The 7,010-nt window shown below is 40.4% G+C and overlaps 1 non-coding gene across 1 annotated transcript; it reads right to left on the bottom strand.

The window, feature by feature from the left end:
- Window positions 1-583: 583 nt before the first annotated feature.
- Window positions 584-740, bottom strand: LOC122049776. Its single transcript, XR_006131033.1, has one exon. It is a non-coding gene; the product is annotated as a U4 spliceosomal RNA (small nuclear RNA).
- Between the last annotated feature and the right edge of the window lie 6,270 nt (window positions 741-7,010).

Raw genomic sequence — 7,010 nt, 5'->3', positions numbered from 1 at the left:
GGGCTCATTAATTAAGAGGTTTAGGATCAGACCTGGCCCAATTCAATTTGTTGCGGGTCAAAATGGCCCATCGTTGTAATATGCATTTGGTGACTTTTTTCTTGAGTTGAAACAAATTTGCAGGGAAAATATTTCCAATATATAAATTTTTCTACAATCGATCAATAATCGGATTTAAAATATTGACAAAAGAGATCTAAAGTTAGATGCATCTTTAAGTCAACTCTAATCAATTACTGTAAAATTTTTAAGCAACGTCAACTCTAATAAACTATAAAATTTTTACTCAAAGTCAATCGAAAGATCTAGAAAAGTACATATTAATGCGAATTACCTTTTTACTAGCAGAAAAGAACAAGCCTTAAAAATACTTCTAACGCTAACAAACTTATAATATAATGAAGACCGCCAGAAACTCCCTCCTCGCGTTTCTGCCTCTATCCTCCAACGCCGTCTCTTGTCTCCAGCGAACAACTTCATAAAATTTACACTCATTAAAAAAGTTACTTTATACGTAGGACAATTTAAAAGACTTGGTAAGCTTTAAATTAATTTTAAAAAATATTTATTATTTAAATTGTAGGGCTTTTCCCTTTGTTAGAGGGAACCCTTCCAGAAATTCTCAATGGCGCTGGGCCAAACCCAGGCCAAAGAGAGGGTTTGGAAATAGTTTTCAACCAGCAATTGTCGCGCCTCGGTTATAACCTCACTAGCTGCGACATTGCCCCAAGCGCAAAGATGCTTAATGTAATCAATCTGCTTTCTTTTTATGGATGCAATGCTTCGTGGCCACTCCAATTCTATCGATGTGGGACTAAACTTCAACCAAGAGGAGACCGCGACGGCCAAAATGGGCGGAGGCGCGGGAGAAGGCCATAAAGAACCTCCGGAGCTCCGAACTGCATCCATACCTCGATCTCTTCCCCAGTGGCGGAGACATCCACCTTTCCCATTGACATCATGAAGACCGCCAGAAACTCCCTCCTCGTCCCCGCCGAGATCTGGAGGATGAGCGACCGTCTTGTATTTCTGCAGCGTCCTCCCCTTGACCCTCCTCCACTGCCTCTTCTACACCCCGATGCTGATCGTCGGGCAAGATTACCTCCCGGAGAACTCCAAAGAAAATGGGAATGGAGATCTGAGAAAAGGTAGAGACGAAGCTTCTGAGGAGCCAACTAACAGACGAAACAACATGGGCCCGAGAACACAGTGAGAAGCAGGACGGGCGCGGATAACTCGAGCATCAGCAATGGTTTTCTCCCTCTCAACCAATTGCTTGACTTAAAAATTGAAAAACAAATCACTCTGTTTTTTTTATAATTTCAATTAATCTTTTCTAGCACATGGTGATGACGCTTGTGGTCTGGACGTTTCTTATAATTCATCCCTATATAGATTATGTGAAAAAAAAAATTAAATCACATAACAACGAATCTGTCGCGATCGATTCAGATCGACAAAGGTTTTCCATCCATCATTAAGATAACTCAAAAAGTGTTCACAGCAGACAACTCAAAAGTTCATCATCATGTAATTGCAGTGTTGCACACCTCATTTTGAGAAAAAATTTCTATAAATACGTCTTAGCTAAAGATCGAATTGTGAATGTATGGATGACAATTTGACACTCTTTCAATATGTTGTAACTATTTCTATAAAAAGAAACTTTGGATAAAGATATCGGTCACTGTAATTACTTAATCAGAAGTTACAAGAGAAACTTCTAATTGCAAGTGATTAAATATTTTTCACAGTCCATCCCAAGTTATACGAAAGGAGGGAGATAATTCATTAAAATATCTCTAATATTTCAATTGAGTCCCAATTATATCCCTAAAGTTTTTGCGGAGCCATTTATGTCCCTCATGTTTTACAAAATATCTCAAATCTATGCCCGTCAAGTCTACTGTTTTCTCTAATAAAATCTCTCACGTGAGATATGCGTGACCATTTTTAGTGTCCACCATTTTCAATGTCCAACTTGCTCGCTTGCTCACTTCTAGGTCGGGGAGGGAGGCGAAGGCAAAGTTCTTGTGGCCGACGATGAGCTAGAGGAGGAGCAGCCAAAGTTTAAAACATCGAGGACAATATGCATGGCGTACTCAGGGCCCATGTAGTGATTGGTGTCGATGATGCGGGTGTAGATGTTGGTCTGATCCTCTGAGAACATACGTGCAATGTTGAAATCAACGATATTAGGCGTCCGTTGACTGTCGAGCAGGATGTTGCTAGCCTTGATGTCGCGGTGGATGATGGTGGTGTGCATTGACTCGTGAAGATATAGTAGCCTTTGCACCACCGGTACAAGAAAGACCTATTACGATATTTTCTTGATGACACTTATTAAAAAGCGTACTTATAAAAACTTTATAATAATACTTATTACAATTGATTAATTTTAAAAATAAAATATTCAATTAGACCCCTTTTAATGACATATTTTATAAATAACATTATCTATATAAATTAACCAAAGTTATTTAATTTGTTTAACCTAAATATTCCTAACTTCTCCAGTTGCCCTATATCCTCTGTCGCTCCTTCCCTCTCTGTAACAAAATCTTTTCTCGCTTGACGAGGGAGATGTTGGATATTAGGGCCTTCAATGGACCAAAACGATTTAGAGGAAGGAAGTCATCAATTGTTGAAAGTTGTAATTGACTTCAAAATTGAAATCTACGATTCGCGTAGATAGATTTAGACTATTAATTTGCTCAAAACCGATTAAGGGTGAATGAGAAATTAATGTTAAAAGTCAACCCAAAATAACATTTATTATTCATTAATAAAGTGCATGGGAGAATAGTCCCACATCGGAAATTCTCAATGTGTATTCTCTACTTATTAATGAAGATGTGTTAATGGAGTTAACACAAAAATAAAAGGACAGGTGACCCCTTAGCCCAGGGCGAGCAGGTGCTCGCACCTGTGAGCCCGCCACCCGCCACGTGCGCAATGGGCGCTTTGTAGGCGCACTTTGCACTTCGCGGCACTCGGGTGACGTGTCATGCTCATACCTGACGTGGCAGTACCTATGCGGCATCCTCGTGGGCAAAGGGAGATGACTGGACAGTTGACTTAGGGAATGGATGGCTACCGTTCCGACCGCCATTTCGACAACCATTCCGCACGGAGAAAAGCCGGAGAAATTCACCGGAACCGACTTCAAAAGATGGCAGCAGAAGATGTTGTTTTATCTAACAACGCTAAACCTTGTACAGTTTTTGCACGAAGACACGCTAGCCGCTACGGAAGGTAGTAAGGCTGCTAGCGATGCGTGGTCTCATGGAGATTTTCTGTGCCGCAATTATATACTCAACGCCTTGGACAACACGTTATATAACGTATAATGTTCTCTGGAGACGGCGAAATCTTTGTGGGAATCCCTTGAGAAGAAATACAAGACCGAAAATGCTGGATTGAAGAAATTCATCGTCGGTCGGTTTCTGAATTTCAAGATGGTGGACTCAAAAAGCGTCTCATCTCAAGTCCAAGATATGCAATTAATACTGCATGATCTGGATGCCGAAGGCATGAAGCTGAACGAAACATTCGCAGTTGCTACGGTAATTGAGAAGCTCCCTCCGTCATGGAAGGATTTCAAGAATTACCTAAAGCACAAGCAAAAGGAGGCAAGACCTGATCCTGAGGCTACGAATAGAGGAGGATAATCGAAAGTTATCCGACTCCAGAGGAACCAAGCGGACTATAGACGAAATGTCCAACCTGGTCGAGCCGAACGCCAAAAAGCCGAAGCAATTCAAAAAGAAGGCTCAAGCAAAGAAGTTCAAAGGCTCATGCTACAACTGTGGAAAGGCAGGACACCTATCTAAGGACTGCAGACGCCCAAAGAAGCCAACCAAGGGGCCAAAGGATGTTGCGAATCATGTCGCAACCTCTCTTGAGGACTTGGATCTCACTGCGGTTGTATTTGAAGCCAACTTGGTGGATACCAACCCGAAGCAGTGGTTCATTGATACTGAAGCAACTCGTCATATCTGTTCCGATAAAGCGATGTTCTCCAAGTATACTCCGATAAATGGCAGGAAGCTCTATATGGGTAATTCCACGACGTCGCCAATTGTTGGACTCGAAAAGGTTGTTCTGAAGATGACGTCCGGAAAGGAGCTAACACTCATTGATGTACTCCATGTTCCTGACATCAGTAAGAACCTAGTTTCTGGAGCGGCATTGGTCAAGGCCGGATTTAGGCTAGTGTTCCGGTCAAACAACTTTGTACTCACGAAGAATGGTGTCTTCGTAGGAAAGGGGTACCTAGAAAAGGGTCTATTCAAAATGGTTGTAATGCCTGTACTCCGAAATTTTGATGGTAATAAAATAAATGCTTCCAGCTATGTTGTTGAGTGTTTTAATTTATGGCATGATCGACTCAGACATGTGAATAATAATACTCTCAAACGTCTCGTCAAATTAAATTTATTACCAAATGTCAATGTTGACGGAACACACAAATGTGAAGTGTGCGTGGAAGCGAAAATGACGAAACTACCTTTTCATTCGGTGGAAAGGACAACAACTCCTCTAGAATTAATACATAGTGATCTATGTGACTTGAAATTTGTGCAAACTAGAGGAGGTAAAAAATATTTTATTACTTTTATCGATGACTGCACAAAGTTCTGTTATGTCTTTCTTTTAAGAAGTAAAGGCGAAGCCCTAGAGGCGTTCAAAACCTATAAAACAGAAGTTGAAAACCAACTTGACAAACGAATTAAAATAATTCGAAGCGATAGAGGTGGAGAATATGGTGCACCGTTTGATGAATTTTGTACAGAATCTGGCATTATCCATCAAACAACGGCGCCTTACTCACCTCAATCAAATGGTGTTGCCGAACGTAAAAATCGGACACTAAAAGAAATGATGAATGCCTTGTTGATAAATTCAGGCTTACCTCAAAACTTGTGGGGGGAAGCAATATTATCGGCAAATCATATTCTCAACAGAATCCCTCATAAGAAAAATGATAAAACTCCATATGAACTATGGAAAGGCCGCGAGCCATCGTACAAATACCTGAAAGTGTGGGGGTGCTTGGCAAAGGTCGAAGTACCTAAACCAAAGCAAGTAAAGATCGGACCTAAAACGTTCGATGCGATATTTGTCGGATATGCCCATAATAGTAGTGCATATCGTTTCCTAGTTCACAAATCGACATTCCTGATATACATGTGGGAACAACCATAGAATCTCGAATGCGATTCTTTGAAAACGTATTCCCAAATAAAAAGGGAAAGTGATAACAACGGAAGTTTAAACAAAATGACGTTACCGAACTTAGTTGTTATAAAAGGACTATCGACGATCAAAGTGAAGAGCCACGTCGTAGCAAGCGGGCTAGAGTTGAGAAATCGTTTGGGCAGATTTCATGACTTTCATGTCGAAATGGAACCAAGAACATTAAGTGAAGCTCTCTAGACCCGATGCTCCATGTGGAAAGAAGTCATCAATAGTGAAATTGAGTCTATCATGAATAATCATACTTGGGAATTAGTAGACCTTTCTTCTGGTAATAAACCATTAGGTTGTAAGTGGATACTAAAACGTAAGTATAAAGCTGATGGATCAATTGACAAGTATAAGGCCAGACTTGTAGCCAAGGGGTACAAGCAAGAGGAAGGCCTTAATTACTTCGATACATACTCACCGGTGACAAGAATTACGTCCATACGAGTGCTAATAGCCATTGCAGCACTGTATGACCTTGAAATACATCAAATGGATGTTAAGACTGCGTTCTTAAATGGTGAGTTGGAAGAAGAAATTTATATGCGGCAACCCGAAGGGTTCATGGCTCCTGGAAATGAGAAAAAGGTGTGTCGACTTGTTAAGTCGTTGTACGGACTTAAGCAAGCGCCTAAACAATGGCACGAAAAATTTGACAAAGTAATGCTGTCAAACGAATTCAGAATAAATGAATGTGACAAATGCATTTATGTCAAAAACACACCTGAAGGCTATGTAATTGTCTGTCTATACGTAGACGACATGCTAATAATGGGCAGTAATCATGATATAATCATGACTACAAAGAAAATGTTGACCAGAAATTTTGATATGAAAGATATGGGTCAAGCAGATGTTATATTGGGAATTAAAATTCTCAGGACATCAGAAGGGATAGTTTTAACACAATCCCATTATGTAGAATCTGTATTGAAAAAATTCAATGCGTACGATCTCTCTTCAGTGAAAACACCCATGGATCTAAGTCAACACTTAGCGAAAAACCATGGTGAGACCATATCGCAGTTGGAATATTCTCGGATAATAGGCAGTTTGATGTATCTCACAAACTGCACACGTCCGGATATTGCCTGTACGGTCAACAAACTGAGTCGTTTTACGAGTAATCCAAACGACACCCATTGGAAAGCATTGATGCGAGTTCTCAGATATTTGAAATATACTATGAACTATGGATTACATTATGGAAAATATCCCGCTGCTAATTGAATATCAGATACAAAAGACTCCAAATCCACTAGTGGATATGTATTCATGATCGGTGGGGGAGCAGTATCTTGGAAATCCACTAAGCAGACTTGCATTGCTCGGTCAACTATGGAATCCGAGTTTATAGCACTAGACAAAGCAGCTGAGGAAGCTGAATGGCTGCGGAATTTCTTGGAAGATATTCCTAGCTGGGTGAAACCTGTGCCTACCGTACTAATCCACTGTGATAGTCAATCGGCGATTGGAAGGGCACAGAGTAATATGTATAATGGGAAGTCACGACATATACGTCGTAGACATAATACCATTAGGCAGTTGATCTCGAATGAAGTGATTGCAATCGACTATGTTAAGTCCAAAGATAATTTGGCAGATCCTCTAACGAAGGGGTTGAGTCGAGATCAAGTATACTGCTCATCAAGAGGAATGTGATTAAAAATCTACAACTAAAACGACTGTAGCGGTAACCCAACCTTGTTGACTGGAGATCCCAAGATCTTGGTTCAATGGGACAACGAAGTTACAGAAGTTAT

This window comes from Zingiber officinale, chromosome 2B, assembly GCF_018446385.1.
Source record: "Zingiber officinale cultivar Zhangliang chromosome 2B, Zo_v1.1, whole genome shotgun sequence".
Lineage (NCBI taxonomy): Eukaryota > Viridiplantae > Streptophyta > Magnoliopsida > Zingiberales > Zingiberaceae > Zingiber > Zingiber officinale.
Note: the sequence above shows the minus strand (reverse complement) of the source record. Positions and strands in the feature narration are given on the sequence as shown.